Source organism: Sminthopsis crassicaudata, chromosome 3, assembly GCF_048593235.1.
Source record: "Sminthopsis crassicaudata isolate SCR6 chromosome 3, ASM4859323v1, whole genome shotgun sequence".
Lineage (NCBI taxonomy): Eukaryota > Metazoa > Chordata > Mammalia > Dasyuromorphia > Dasyuridae > Sminthopsis > Sminthopsis crassicaudata.
The window spans coordinates 297,618,449-297,635,047 of NC_133619.1; the positions used below are offsets into that span (position 1 = coordinate 297,618,449).

The following is a 16,599-nucleotide window of genomic DNA, read 5'->3' on the forward strand; positions in this document are numbered from 1 at the left end:
TAATTAATAATTGGTGAAATGACACTTGAGAACCTTCCTCTCTTCTTGAAGATACAATTAATGATTACAAAGATAGCCTGTTTAACCTAAGAGCTGAAAAGGAGAGACTGAGATGAAAGAATGGGAAGGGATGATAGGGTTAGGTAAGAATTTTTGGTAGCAAAGCATTGGAAATTGTGGGGAAGCCTGTCAGTTGGGGAATGACTGAACAAGTTGTGAAATATAATTGTAATATAAATGTTGCCATTTTATTATTTCTATCTTATGGTAATAATTAACCATTATATAGTCCTTTAATATGAAAAACACTTTCATCAGAATAATCCTAGAGGTAGGGAGGTAGTACATGAATCATTTACAATAATTAAAAAAAAAACAGAGAAGTCAAGAGTGATCCCTTCCCCCAGAACTGCATCCCCAAAATATACCTGATCAATTAAATACAAAATTCTAACACACTGCTAATAAGGGCAATCATAGTTACTGATGTGGTGGATTTCAACTAGTCTAAAGACAATACCAATAATGATAATTCTCATTTATATCAAATTATTAGGATTGTTTTTAGTCCTTTCCTCATACTCATCCCATGGGGTATCTAACAGTATAATTTTCATTTTTACAGATAAGAAAACAGAGGCTAAGGGAAATGAAATGTTTTGCTTGTGATCATTCACCTAGTGTCAGATTTGGGATTAAAAATTAGGTCTGTCAACTCCAAATCTTTCTATTTTATTACACTGCCTTTCCATTGATTGCATGTGTATGTAACAGATATATGTATATATAAATAAAGGCAATGAAAAGCATGTTTTTAGCTACTTCCACTAAAGTCCTAGACGAGTAAGTATGCAGTTTTTTGAGGTCAGAAAGATAGAAGGGCTTTTTGCCTATTCTCTATCATTTGGAGATCAGCTTAGTTAACTAAGTGCAGAGATGCTCAAAAGACAGGTTGGCGCCTGGGTGATAAATTCTTCCACCACAGAGAATCACAGCTACTTTTCTTCACCTCTGCAGCACCTCTTCTATCTGTTCCCTATTCTCACTTGCAACTGTCATCCTCCTAATGCTGGCTGTCTTTATGACTTGCCTGGATTATTCTAACATTCTTCTTACAACTATTCCACCTTTACTTCCCATCCTCTCCCAAACCATTCTTCAAATAACCATTAGCACACATCCAACTCTGTCACTTCTCTGGCTCCCTATTACATGCGGGGAAAAGTTCAAACTCCCAGACTACCTTTCAAATTCCTTCACAGTCTGGTATCACACAGATATCCAGCTTGATTTAAAAAAAAGACACAACTAAATAATGACTTTTTCATACATTTTCCTATAATACACCAGAGGCTTATTTTTGGACATATTTACACTTCTGCTTTTCTTATGCTACATAGATATTTTCAGACTATCTCATCAAATACAAACTGACCAAAATGGATTATTAATTGCTTGTCTGGACAAGTTCTATAGTTTTGAATCATAGGTTTTAAATGTTATCAGTGAACTGATTTTTAATTAAGAGTATTCAACTTGTGGCAGCCATTGTATTCAACTTGATTCTGTGATTTATCTCTTAATTATTCTTATTTGAGAGCAATACACACTCTCTCAGTCTCTCTGTCTCTCTATCTCTCTCTGTCTCTGGCTTTCTCTTTCTCTCTCTGTCTCTGTCTCTCTGTCTGTCTGTCTCTCTCCTGTCTTGTGTAAAAAATCATAGAATGCAGGCAGTACACATTAAAGAAATTTTGCTTTGTGCCAGTGATTAAAAATGTTACATAAGTTCTCCAAAGTACATAAGTGTCATACAGAAGGAAAAGAAAAATAACACACATTTTACTTCAAGTAAATATCTTTAACAATTTAAAAAACAAAGTTCATGAATGACAGCAAAACATACTTGGTATGATTATTATTAAAGATCATTTAATAAACAGAAATATTTTTTCTTAGTTTTTTTCTTGATTTTCATTTTTTTCCATTTTTGTTCCATTTTGTACAATATCATTAGAGCAAAGATTGGTGTTGAGAGTTCATACTTAAAAATATTCTCTTACTTTTCCTTTGGTGATATTTGCTACTTGAAATATCTCAAGCTCATTAATTAATGAATTATGAGTTATTAAGAATAAAAATTGTCATAATAATAGATAAGATTTATATCATTTTACTATTTTTGGTATAGCATTTTATCCAAATTCACACTGATCTCCTTTAGCTTTTGCCTGATCACTGATGTGAATGAGTGAGACTAACCCTTTGTCAAATTTTGAAGTGTTGACAAAAATGAAAGTATATTTTTATGCATATTGATCTAACCTTGAAGTTTTATGCAAAATATAGTAGGAATAAATATGTCTATACATTTAGGAATGACATTTCTGTAAGTCAAAATTATAAAAATACAAGTCATTCTCCAGTTGCTAAATGGTCAAAAGATATAAACAGAAAAAGAAATCAAAACTATCTACATTCAGATGAAAAATGCTTCAAATCACTCTTGATCAGAGAAATGCAAATGAAAATAATTCTGAAGTACCACCTCACATCTATTAAATTTGCTAATATGACAAAAAAGGAAAATGTTGGATGTTGTAGAAGAGTGGAAAAACTGGGACACTAATGTACCGCTGGTGTAGTAAACTGATTCAACAATTCTGGAGAGCCATTTGAAACTATGCCCAAAGGGCTACAAAACTAAGCATATCATTTGATCCAGCAATACTACTGCTAGGTCTACATTTCAAAGGCATTCAAAAAAGGGATTTTTACAAAAACTTGTACAAATATATTTATATTTTTGTGATGGCTAAGAATTGGAAAAGAATGTTCAATAATTGGGGAATGGCTAAATAAGCTGTGTTATATGATTGTGATGGACTATTATTGTGCTGTAAAATGACAAGCAGGATCATTTCAGGAAAACCTGAAAAGATTTACATGAACTGATGAGAACAGAACGAGGAAAACATTCTATACAATAACAGCAAAAATGTTCAATAAAGTACTGTTGAATTCTCAGTTATTCTCAGCAACACCATGATCTATGATAATCCCAAAGCTATACTGATGAAGCACATTATCCATTTCTAGAGAAATAAGTGATATTGATTGAATATAAACTGAAGTATGCTATTTTTCATTTTTGTTCTTTATTTTTTTCTGTTCAAAATAATGAGGACATGTTTTACATAATTACAAAGGTTTAACCTATATTTGATTGTTTATTGTCTCAGGGAGGAGAGAGAGGAAGGGAAGGGATGACTAGAATTTAGGACTCAAAATTCAAAATAAAAATCTTAAAAAACTAAAAAATGAAAATAATGAAATTCAGGAAATGGACCATCTTTTGTACCCATCCATTATTATATATGAATATTTTGTATCAATGTTATTATATGTGAATGTAGGACTCCCAATATCCTATGTTCTAATTTTAGTTATAATATTATTTTCTACTGGGAATAATTACAAAATTTCATGGCCCCAATTTCTCTATTTATAAAACAATAAAGCTAATGATGATGAATCATTGCAATTTTTTTTGTTAAAAAAAAAAAAAAAACAACTGTTTCCCCATTTGAGGATAAAATCTATTAAATGTCAGCACCAAAAATCCTTTTTAAGTAAGATAAGTCAGTTTAACATATTTTAATATGATAATGACGATTATGATAAAGAGATTTTATAGTTAGCCTGGTCTTTCAATTAGCAAATAATTATTTTATTGGTACATTGTTTAGATTTCTGGCTTTGATATTTTTGGTATCTATTTTGGAGACATTTGTTGCTTTTAACAACATCTCAATTTTAACTCCATCTCAGTTTGGTTAGGGAATAGGACAGGAGGTAAATTTCAACTCAAGTTTTCTTGTTGACAACTCTGACATTTATTGAATGACGCAAGGTAAGCAGATGATGCCAATGATATTGAAGCTTTTTGTTAATGAGAATTTTTAGATGATCATTTATTTATGCTCTCCTTTGGAGCTTGGTTACTAAGAATTAAATTGGATAGAAAATTGGATAGAAATACCATAGAACTATGAGTAACCAACAGAGTGAACTTGAAATTTAAACACAAAATAAAGAGCAGACTTTTTGGGGTTGGAATTTTGATTGGAATATCTAAATGAAATATATTTTGTTCAAAAGAGATGTTTGTCTATGGTACTATTGTGCAGAAAGAAGATATTCACTTGTAAATAAAATCACAAAAATAAGTATTTAAGTGTAATGTAGGAAGAACACTTGTAGTTAAGGGTATAAAAATAACAAGAGATGAAAATAATTTTGTGGAATTTTACTAGAATTATCTTGCCTGATAGAGAAAAAAGAATGATGTTTTCTCAATACAAATTACATAACATAGAGGCAAGCTTAATAGTCTCTGGAGACATCTTCTGGGAGGCTAAATCTGTCAAAGTAGTGTAGATAAAAATTTATTGACTTATTAATTATTTGATCACTGAAGAGGTAGAAAAATCTATGTGCCTTTTTGGGAAAATCACTATTGTGGCCTTAATTAAGAACTACAACTTTTCTTTTCCTGTTTCTCTCATGACTGGAATGCTCTCCTTTCTCGTCTCCATATTCTAGCTTTCCAGGCTTCCCTCAATTCCCAACTAAATTTTTATATTCTCCAGGAAGCCTCTCTCAACCCCTCTAAATTCTAGCATCTCCCCTCTCAATTATTTCCTATTTATCCTGTATATAACTTGTTTATATATATTTGTTAATGTGTTGTATCTTTTGTTAGGTTGTGAGCTCCTAGAGGTCAGGAACTATTTTGTTTCTTTTTGCTTCTCCAACATTCAGTACAGTGGCTAGCACATAGTAGGTATTTAATAAGTGCTTGTTAATTATCTTATAAAAATAAGTTGTTTGGATAAATAACAATAAAACGGGAGAATGTAATTACAGCATTTTGGAGTTTGCAATAATGCAGTTAGAGAACACTGGGTCTTGTCACATGTGCTTTGCAAACTTTAAAGTGCTCTACACATATAAAGGCTAGCTATGACAAGGTTGGTTAATGGATTACTGTCACCTTGGAGAAAAAGACCATGATGCAGTAATCTTTGGCTTTATTTTATTCATTTTTAAAAATATTTAATCAAGAATTTGATGAAATCACAGAAGTCAGCTTATCAAATCTAAGAAATACAAAGCCAAGAATAATAATTGATTTGTTAAATCTAGAATTAGGATCCAAAAAGATTTTGAGGAATTAGAATTGCATTTGGGCTTAAAAATAAACTTTACCAGGTAAGGATAAAAGAGATCTGGCTTGACATCAGGTTATTTTTTAAAAAAAGACATAATTTTTAGTATCCTTTAAGATTCCTTCTACATTTTCATCCTATGATAATGGGATAAGTTACTATATAAACTGGCATATACTATAGCTTAAATCAAACTCTATATTGTATGACTGTATATAATGAAAATCTTGATATCACAACTAATTTATAATATGCATTAGTCTAATATCCCAATGCTATCTTCAAAAAAGGGCTCCAAGATTATACCACCAAGAGCATAATAGGCTTTATGCCCCACTTAGTCATTCACATGTTTTTCTGCCTTTGTACAAAATTATTTTTGGATTTGTAAACATCTAGTCTACCTCTGGTGCTGATGTATAATAGCTTTCTTAATTAGGAGAACAAAAAAAATTCACACACTCCATAAGCCTTTTCTTCTGAATATCTAAATCAAGAGTGGGCAGCCTAATAACTCTGAAGGTTGGGAAGAAGATAATACATTCTAAAGTTAGGGGTGGGATCCTACTAGTCAGGATTTGTAGCAGTACTGTATTAAAACCCATCACTGATCCCTCCTACCCTTTCTTTTCAAAACAGTGTTTCAATGTAGCCAAAGAATATAAAAAAAGCAGAGATGCAAAGCAGCAACAAACTATGGCATCAATAGTCTACATATATAATGTTATTCTATCAAGGATGCTCTAAAATCTTTTTTTTTAATAATTCACAGAGCTAAATTCACAAAGAAAATTGAACCCAAAAGTGGTTTAGGTAAAGGTAATTGTGTGTGTGTGTGTGTGTGTGTGTGTGTGTGCGCGCACATGTGCTCACGTGTGTTATGTAGAAGTCACTAACTTTTTCCAAAAAAGAAACAAAACCAAAACAAAACTTGGAATAATGTAGGATTATTAAATGGGGAAAAAAGTGAAAAATGAAGTTTCTAGATTCAAGATTTCCAGCATTAATTGACAGTCTATTTGCCATAACTCTCAATTGAGAGTTATTTCTGTACAATTACAATATAATGGTAATGGATATTTATACTTTTGGACTCTAATTACTGAAAGAACTTTTGAATCATGAAGAAAAGCAAAATGATATTATATTGATTTCCAGAATGGGTTTTCCTATCCATCTTAGCTAGTACCCACGATTAACTAAACTAATGTATTCTCCAACTGTAAATATTTAACTTTTTACTGTACAAATCAATTTTGAGACAAAAATGCTCTTAATCCTTATTCCTTAATCCAATTCTAATTAATTTCCCAAGTGTTGCATAAATAATACTTAAAGAAGATAGAATAATTGACTGCACTCAGGAAATCCAAAGAATCTAGTCAAAATTGATTGAAAAATATGTTGTTTTATAGGTAGTAATTATTTTCACAATGTATGTAGGATGCTACATGTGTTGACTCATTTACTTTGCATGGTGTTGTCAAGAAGAAATATAGTTATATTACTTAGAGTTGCCTTATTCCTTTTTTAAAAGATAAAAAACAATTTGTCATTATTAGGGTAGACTATCATTTTAGCACTCTAGAAAAGAAGGAAACATTTGTCACATTTATAATCAATGAGAATTCTGTCACACTACAGTGCTATAGAAGCAAAGGAAAAGAAGAGGATGTAATGTGAAATCCTCCTGATAAAAACATGCTTGGATTTGGTTTCTGTCTAAGCTACTTGTAGAAGAGATGTATAAATATAACTTGAGCTTATTAAAAAGTGATATAACAATCTACAATGGAATTTTGAATGAACAAGTCATAATACAAGTCAACATGTTTTATCTTCTCTCATTAGAGGGTTAGCTCTTAGAAGGCAGAGTCTCTCTCTCCCTCTTTCTCTCTCTCTCTCTCTCTTTCTCTCTCTCACTCTCTCTTTCATATTTGTATATCCAGCACTTATCACAGTGTTGGGTATATAGTATGTGCTTAAAACATATTTCATATTATTATTAAATGTTGATTCTTATGATCAAGTATTTTCAAATGATGTTTAGATAATAATTAATAAACAGATATTTTGAATTTTTTCACTATGAATTAGTGAAGTACTGGCTTTGGTGTCAGGAAGAGCAGAGTTCAAATCTGGTCTTAGAGTCTTCCTAGCTGTGATCCTGGACAGTTTACTTAGCCTCCACTTAACTTTACTTTTCTTATAAAATGGAGATAATGATATCACCTGCCTCCCAGGGATGTCATGAGGATCAAATGTGATAATGATTTTTAAGAGTTTTGCAAACCTCTAAGTGCCAGATAAATATTCACTATATCTAGCTATTTCAGTGGGAGTGAACCAACCATCTTCTTGAACTGAAGCAGGAAACTAATGGGGCTCTTTATCAGTTTAGGCCTGTCTTGTAGAGCAGCAAGTCTGTCTTACTTGTGTATATCATCAGAATTATTGTTGCATATATATTAAGCTTAATTTCTATATCTTCTTTAGCTATAATAATGATAATTTATATTTACATTCATATTGAGATTTCCAGTTACCAAAAGAAAATTTAATTATATTCACCTCCAAATTACTACAATAAGTCTGTAGACAATCTAGTAGCGATTTTCAACAAGTACAGTAGATATAAAAGTGTTTTCTATTTAATTCTTCACTAACCAGCAACTTAAAAGGAAGCAAAAAACCACTCATCTGGAACATTCTTGCTAATAGTTTTAAAAAATACCATGATCAGGAGGAAATAAACTCATAACATGCAGCAAGCAAGAAATGGCTTCTCTGCAGAATAACCATTTCTTTCATATTTTTCAAGCTGTAGAATTCAGCACTTCACAGTGGCCTGGGGTTTTACCACAGTGGATCTGTAGTGGGAATAGGGAATGTCTTCTACTGCTAGGGATGGTTACCTGCACTATAATTAATAATCTTAGCAAATTTCCTAGGATACAAAGAGTTTAAAAGATTTGATGGGGGAGGAAGTGGAGGGGCATGGATGCAGTGGTGCAGTGGATAGAGCATCAGCCTTAGAGTTAAAAAGGATATGAGTTCAAAATTTAAATGTGGCTACTTATTAGTTGTGTGATCCTAGGCAAGTAATGTAACTATACTTGTCCCCAGGAAAAAAAAGTGAAAAAGAGATTTTACAACACAGTTAAGTATGTGTCATAGGCAGGACCTGAACCCTAGTCATTCTGATGCCAAGGCTGGCTTTCTATTTACTATATCATATTTTCTTATACATATGTAACTACTTATAATTGATGAACTGAAATGAATTCATGATGAAGACAAAAGAACAACAAACACTTTTGGTCATATGTTGTCTGCTTCAAAAAAAAAAAAAAAAAGAAGCAAAAAACAACCCCCCCCAACCCAAATCCAATCATCTTTACTCCATGGAAATGCCATTAAAAAAAAAATCTTCCTGTTTCAAGGTCTAAACATAGAAGTTAACAGACTATGTTCCCTGATCTTGGTTAACAGACTATTCATGCTCACTGAGTTTTATGTAAAGGATAGATGTGTTTAGCCACATGAATTCAAATTGAAAAACATTTCTTTCCATTTCCTATTAACTTTTCAAAACTAGCAAATTCTAAAATACCTTCTTTTGTGATTAAAAATGCTCAGCACATTTGAAAAGAACTTATATAACTCCTCATTTGCATTCATGTTAACATACTTCTGAAGTATTGTATCCTTTTTTTCAAATTCTAGAACCCACAAAAATATGCAATAGTAAAGAATATATTCATATGACATTATATATACATATACATATAATGTATATATATACATATCTATATATCTATATATCTATATCTATCTATCTACCTATCTATCTATCTATATGGAAATTATTATGGAATAAAAAATCCAGAAAGCATTTATAGCATATTTGGGATAAATAAACACAAAATGATATTTTAAAAAGAAATAACTTTAGTTATAAAAATAAATGTATTTTTCACAAAGCCTTTAAATTACTGATAAGGTCCTTTTGATGTTTATTCTGTTCTAATGAGGCCTGACTATGAAGAAACAAACTATATATAAAGTAACAGACATCTCAAACACCTAAGACACTGAAAATACATAAAATAAAAATAACATATATGGCAATATTTTTGGTTACTTTTTAATTGCATAATTTCTGGTATGTCATACTAAGAAATGTGTTGATTCTGACCTAAGGGAATGTACTAAACCAGGCTGGGATGGGTAAGGGTAAGAGGGGAAAGGAGTCATAGTTATGGTGCTTATATACTTAGTGCATTACCTAGAAATATGTTAAATCTTGCTGGCACTGATGGCATGACAAGAATGTTAGATGCAGTAATTTGTCATTGTATCTATAAATCCCTAACACAAAGTAGGCATATAAATGTTTGTTGAATGAATGAATTTGTACTTGCTGATATTTCCTTGGTTAACAAGAAATGACAATAGGTCTGTTTTGGATAATGAGGGTAATCCCAGATATACATTCCCTGTTTTCTTTTCTGCTTTCATTCTCCTCCATCTCCAATACTAGTTTTTATGTTCTAGATTGAATGGTATAATTTGATAGTATTTTTGAATCTTGATTTGTAGAGGTCTACCACAATCCTCTTCCAAGGCATGTAACATATATAACATATTTAAAGGGGAGAGTATATTATGAATATTATACTATAGAATATTCAGATCATCTGGGTCTACATCATTCTCACCAGGGCTACCTGTTTTCAATTTAGCTGTTGTGGTAAGAACAATTTGAATTCCAATAAGCACAAAAATGGAAAAAATGAACCTAGTTGTATCCTTTCCGAATTACTCTTACTCTTGACTACCTCTTCTTCTCTAATTACTTTTATTTTTGCATTCTTGAATGTTATTTTTTTTTGTCTTCACGATTGCATCTCCTCAGTTCCAAGTATTTTACTACAACAAGCCAAAAGATTATAACAAATGCATATAAGTGTTTACAGATTTATTTTGGTGGAATTATGATCTTGGTGAAGAAGGTACTTTACCCCCAACCAGTACAAATTTAACTCAACCATTCTATTTCTTCTTAATATGACTTCTTGTTATAAAATTTTCTCTTTCTTTTTTTACCTCTTCCCTGCACTTAGACAACAAGCAATCTGATATAGGTTAAATATGTGCAATTCTTTTAAACATATTGCCATATTTGTCATGTTGTGCAAGAAAAATCTGACCAAAAGAGAAAAAACAACACAAGAAAGAAAAAAAAAACAATCAAATAAAAAGACTAAGACTATCCTTCTATCCATATTCAGTCTCCAAAGTCTTTCTCTGGATGAGAATGGCATTATTGATCTCAGGTCTATAAGAATCACCTTGAATCACCATACTGAATAACCAGCAATCTTGATTCTTTAGAGATTGTGATGTGCTAGGATCTATAGCAAGGAGCCCCACTAGGAGAATACTAAGGTAAAAATATTAGATTTTTTTTTGAAATTAGAAAGTAGGCTGAGATCCCTGGAAAAAAGAAAAACTACCAATTTCCTTAGGTGCAATCTAGTCACTGTTTTATACCTATTCAATTAGGAAACTGGCTCAATATATTTTTGCAGTATCTATCCAAGAGATATCTATATGGGCTGCACATTCAGCTATTGGACACAACTCAAGCAATTTGTGTTACTCATCAGCTTTATTTTCCCCTGTGTATTGATAGGTGGATCTTTCTTTTTTTTCAGTGACTTTGGACCTCACTGAAGATGCTTTAGAATTCTGATCTTAAGGCAGTCAAGAAATAAAGATATTATTTGTGATTTTATTATTTCCTTAATTTCTTTTTTGTTGATTATATAGTGTTGATTTCCTAACATTTCAAAAAATTTACATACCAATATACTGATATAATTTTATAATCCAGATTAAAATTGCTGACTAAATATGGTTTACTTAATTCAAGAATTTAGCTTTTGTCCCTCTCATCTTCAGATGTCATTCTTCAGATTGGGCTTTTGCTTTCTGTCAAATATTCACTTATTCTTTGATCTCATAATTACTAGATAATTCCATCAAAACTGAACATGAAATTATGAAATTCTGAGATTTTATTTGTTTGTACACAGAAATTACTAGAATGAGAAAAAAATCACAGATTCAAATACAGTCTATAAGCTCTAACTTAAAGAATTATTTTGCTAGTTGTGCTAATATTATTGCTCTCAAATGACAAAAAATAGTAGGATTTACCAAGCAGCTTGGGAATGACTTTCTCCTCACCCTGGTTTGGCTGCTTCTTTCTCTTCATAGCAATTCCACATTCTTAGAATAACTTCCCACTGCCTACATGCCAAGTTACATCCTCCTTCTCCCAAATTTATCTAACAATGAATTTATGGATTCACTAGAGAATTCCCCCAGTTCCCTTAAAATGGCTAGAGTTGGCTAATGTTCATATAGACTTCTGCTCACTGCAGTGATGTAGTCATCATGCCCTTCCTTTGTTGGCTTTTGGCCCAGATAATTTAAATGACTAGTGCAGTATATTGAAACAGTCATCTAATTTTTAATTCTGAGCTCCTCCCACAGTTTAATTCTACACAAAGAACTTTGGGTCATAATTATTTTTTCCCCAGATGTATTTTTAAATGCAGATCTCTGGAAACATCTCTTATTTCCAAATCATTCATAAATATGCCAGATTTTATCTTGCCAACCTCATTCATTCATTCATTCATAGAACTAGCTATGACACTAAGGCATAAATGCCTAGTTTTTCCAATTAGTTTTCATGGTGACTGAAGTTAAGTATGAATTAAAAATTAGGCCTACAAACTGATAATCTCTTTCCCATACTGATGCCTTTCCTCCTACCAACAAAGATATGCTCAGTTTTCTCCTATCTTTGTCCTTCCTTTTGTCACCAAGACTTCCCTTGATTTTTCAATTGATCATTCTACAAATTTCCATGTCTTTGCTGTTAAACTTTTAGAAAGATTAGTCATTATTCACTGATTTCACTTTATAGTAAACATTCTTTCCTTAGGGTGGCAAAATTGTACAATGGAAAATGTATTGGTTTTATAGTAAAACTTGGATTCAAATATCATTTCTGATAGTATTTATATAGTAGAACTAGGGAGCTTCTGATTGAGATCTATATACCCTTGTCTTCTACTTCCAACTCCACCAGTCAATAGAAAGGATTCTTTCCAAGGTCATGTGGAAAACCTTTAATTGTCACATTTAATGGCCATTGTCTTCACATTCTTTGCTTTTTTTTTTTTTTTTTTTTTTTTTTTTTTTTGTGGTGTTTGAATCTGCTGTCTTTACACCCTCTGTCTCCTTTTAGTATTTTCTCTTTCTGTGTCATAATCTCAATCATACCTCACTTGAACAAGATATTCCCTGTGCCTGGAATACACTTGCTTCTCATCTCTGTTGAAATTCTTGTCTTCAATCAATTATTTAATAAAACATTAATGAATCACCTACAAATTACCAGTTAGGCTCTGTGGATATAGATTACCATGAAGCTATCCTTGCTTTCAAGGAACTCAGCTCAGACATTAAGCTCCCTCCTTAAATTTTCTCATAGTATTTTATATTTCTCCTTTGCCTTTAAAACATTTTATTTGGCATATTCTTATTGGTATCCATGTCTCATTCCTGCTTTAATAAGGTATTCACTTTCACTGTAGGGAATGTTTCTTGTTTATCTTTGTAGTCTCTGTCTAGCACAATTTCTTATATAAAATGACTGCTTATTAATCTTAACTGAACTGAATCACAGGCTACTGAAATGTGGTACAATCTATCAGTGCTGGGTAAATGAAAATAGTGACAATCTGAGGGTAGGAATATGATGCTACCATAATTGCCACTAGAAAAAAAAGCTTTAAAATGTTTAACAATATTATGCAAGTAGCATTCAGTGATAAAGGTAATAGAAATACTTGACTTTTCCAAGTAGACTTCAGATGGTTTAGTATGGCACAAAGACCATTTCAGTATGGTGGATGATACTGTCTTTTTAAAATATATTGGGCACCATCCACATTGGTCATATGAAGAAATCACATATATAAGAGAAGAATATAACGATGAGTTTGTACTTGTATAAAAAAAGCTGCATGGTGGAGTGGACAGGGATTTGTCAGGAAGATCAGTGTTCATATCATGTTATTCACATATAGCCCTGACTTGGTGTGATGCTGAGTAAGTCAATTAATCGCTTAGTCACCTCTCTAAGACTGTAAATTAGAGAGAAGATACTGACCTACACTAGAGTAGAGAGTTTCCTTAGTTGGGACTTTCAGGTTCTGTGTCCTAACCCTATGTATTTATAATGTTTCATGTATTCATTCTGTGATTATTCTTGGTAGATATGAACTGTCATATCATATGTTTTTAATTTATTGAAGAATTATGAACTGATATACCCTGATGAGCTCCTATTGAAACTAAATGGGATCAAACTTTATTGCTTTTTTCCCTCAGTGTTAGTATGATTAGACTGATGACTAATTAGATTAGCTCTTCTACTCAAAGTCAGAGGGGGAATGAAATTTGGAGATATAGATGGGAAGAATAAAATAGCAATATCCATCAATACAGACCATTATTCCATCCTTGTGTTTAATCTAATTTGACTTATTCATGATTGTAGGATTAAAAGGTAATTATTGATAGCCCAGTTTAGAGAACTCAGCTCCCTTTGTCTATGTAATTGGAAAACTGTACAGTCTTTTATGTCAGTGGACCATCCAGAACTAGTTGGTGGTCTGAGCCTTGGTAACCCAAGCACATATCTGAGGTTTTAGTTCTTAGAACCGCAAAAAAATAGGAGGGGAGAGAAGTGTTAGTGTACACATCTTCTTGTACATTAATTGTACAAATAGGACGCCCATTTTACTTGTATATCATTCAATAATCCAGAAGTTATCTTAAAGTGGGTATGATTATGTGTTTTTTTCCTCAAGTTCCCAAACTTGACTCTTATATGATGATATATACGAAACACTTAATATATTAAATCCCAAAGTAATAATTGTTCACCTGTGTATGTTTATCATCACCCAATTCAAAACAACATTAATTCAACTACAGCAAATTACAACTAGACTTGGAGCTGAATACCTTAATTTTAAAAGAAGATATAAAGTACCTTTACAAATATAGGATCATAAAACTGAAGGCCAAAGATTTGCAAAGCAACACATACACAGATCCTTTAGCATTTTAAACACAACTAAAATATAATTTGGATTGTGGATCTGGGAAGTTATATTTTGTCAAGCCTCCATAATCACTATAACTTTTTTTTAATTGATATCACAGCTTATTCAACTTAGAAGATTCTACCAAGTTTCCTACTTTTATGTTCCTGAAAGAACTCAGGAAAATATTTTAGAAATGGAGGAATTAAATCTATTTTTTATGGGTCTGTTATCTGATTGATAAAAATTCACTGTGGTAGGTCAGTTCAAGTACTGGTTCCAAATAAGACATAGGTAGCACATTATTAAGATGTCCACCTACTAAATGCTCAGAATTATACTCTTTGTTGTAGAACATAGGGAATAAATATAAGTTAGAGCTTAATAAATAAAGTTTATATCTTGCTTTCAATTATAGATAAGAATCTTTTTTTTTATAGACATGAGGCTGGTTATAGGACTTCTATTTCCCATTTGTCAAATAACTTGTATGTATACGTACTCTCTAAAGGAGAAATGATTTGGCAAAAGGAAAGTTTTAGCAAGCTTTCTGACCTGAAATAAATTTCTGTCAAGAGGATTTTAGAGCTACCCTCAGATAGCAGGTAGCAACTTCCATAAACGAGTATCTATAGTCCAGATAAGGTCTGTGCCTTGGGGATAGAGAGTGGCAAAGAAAGAATGTCAAAACAATTCTATCAAACAACATTCCTCATTAATAAAAAAACATATATAAAGGCATGGACTGTTCCATATCATTTAATCACAAAGACAAAATGTACAGTACAAAACCAATATGCTTTTCATGACCAGTCTTTTGTAAAACATTGCAAAAAAGAAGAGAGTTGTGCTAAAAGAAGTGGTTGCTCCAAAATTGGCAGCCCACTTAACTCATGTAAGAATTTGCAAAGTTGATCCAGAAGAGGGATCTATATGACTATAAAATGAATGTACGCCACCAGACAACACAAAAGACTACTAAATGGCTGACAAAATAAAAGCTAAAAACAGCAGAAAGAGACTGGGAACAGTTGGACGGGATCAAGCAAGGATAAATCTGACTTCTTTGGAAAGTGTTCAATTGAAAGGCTGATAAAATTGACCAAAAATATATTCAACTACTTCTCTCTTTCTGCTTCATCTCCCTAGCTTTACTGTGGTAATAGTGATAAAATTATTTCTTAACACAATTCAGTTCAATAGTTCATTGCTAATTTTTAATGCTACTTAAAATTGATAAGTACCTAATTTTTTAAAAAATTCAGTACATGCAAAACAAGCAAAAAACTCCAAGCAACACAACAGTCATTATTTGGCATCCTGAATGAAATTGAAAGAGCCAAAAGTGACTCTCTAATCCCCTGTGCATTATATTTTAAAGCATTTAAATAATTTTATAATAATTTTAATGTTAAACTTCTTTTTTTTTTTTTCCGAATTTCAACTTCTAGATGGCTTTTTCATGCCTCCCTACCAGTCTTCCTAAATAGCTTTGGACTCTAATGCTAAACATGTCTATGGAATATTAAAGAAAAGGAAAGGAGAACAATAGCAGAAAAATCTTCTTTAGACACACTATTTTGGGGGAGAGTTGCCTTATAAGAAACCTTTGTTATATGGATTTTTATTATGTATGCTTATTATGCTTTAGGGAATATAAGCTACTCTAATCTATATTCATACTATCTGACATGATAAAGAACCCTGTGAAAACAGGGATCAACTATTATTTTACAGATAAACTTCAAAATAAACCCTATAGTTTCATTTAAATTATGTTAAATTTGAAATGTCATAAGTAGAAAGCAATTGACCTGTCAATAGACATTAGCTTTGAATTGCAGTTGGTTTTCTAGCAGGGCAAAAGTTTTGTGTTGAATTAGCCCACTACTCTTTCTCCAAGTATAATTAGAATTCCACACTTGCAAGATGGAAATCTGGGGTGAAGTGTATATACTGTGGCATGCACCCCACCCTCCAAATCAGTGGCAAAGCTAACTAGCTTTCTTTGAGTGCCAAACCCATGGCTTATTTAGGTCAAATTCAACTGAAAAGGTTATTTCAGATCATGGGAGCAATTTGCAATGTATATTTATATTTATTGGATTATGAACACCATGAGGGCAGGAACCATGTCTTATCTAAACTTAGTATCTATTTCAGTACCTAGATTAGTA

General features: G+C 31.9%; 1 protein-coding gene across 1 annotated transcript in view; it reads right to left on the minus strand.

Moving 5' to 3' along the window:
- Nucleotides 1-16,599, minus strand: part of CNKSR2 (connector enhancer of kinase suppressor of Ras 2) — a 305,237-nt gene that overhangs the window by 27,104 nt on the left and 261,534 nt on the right.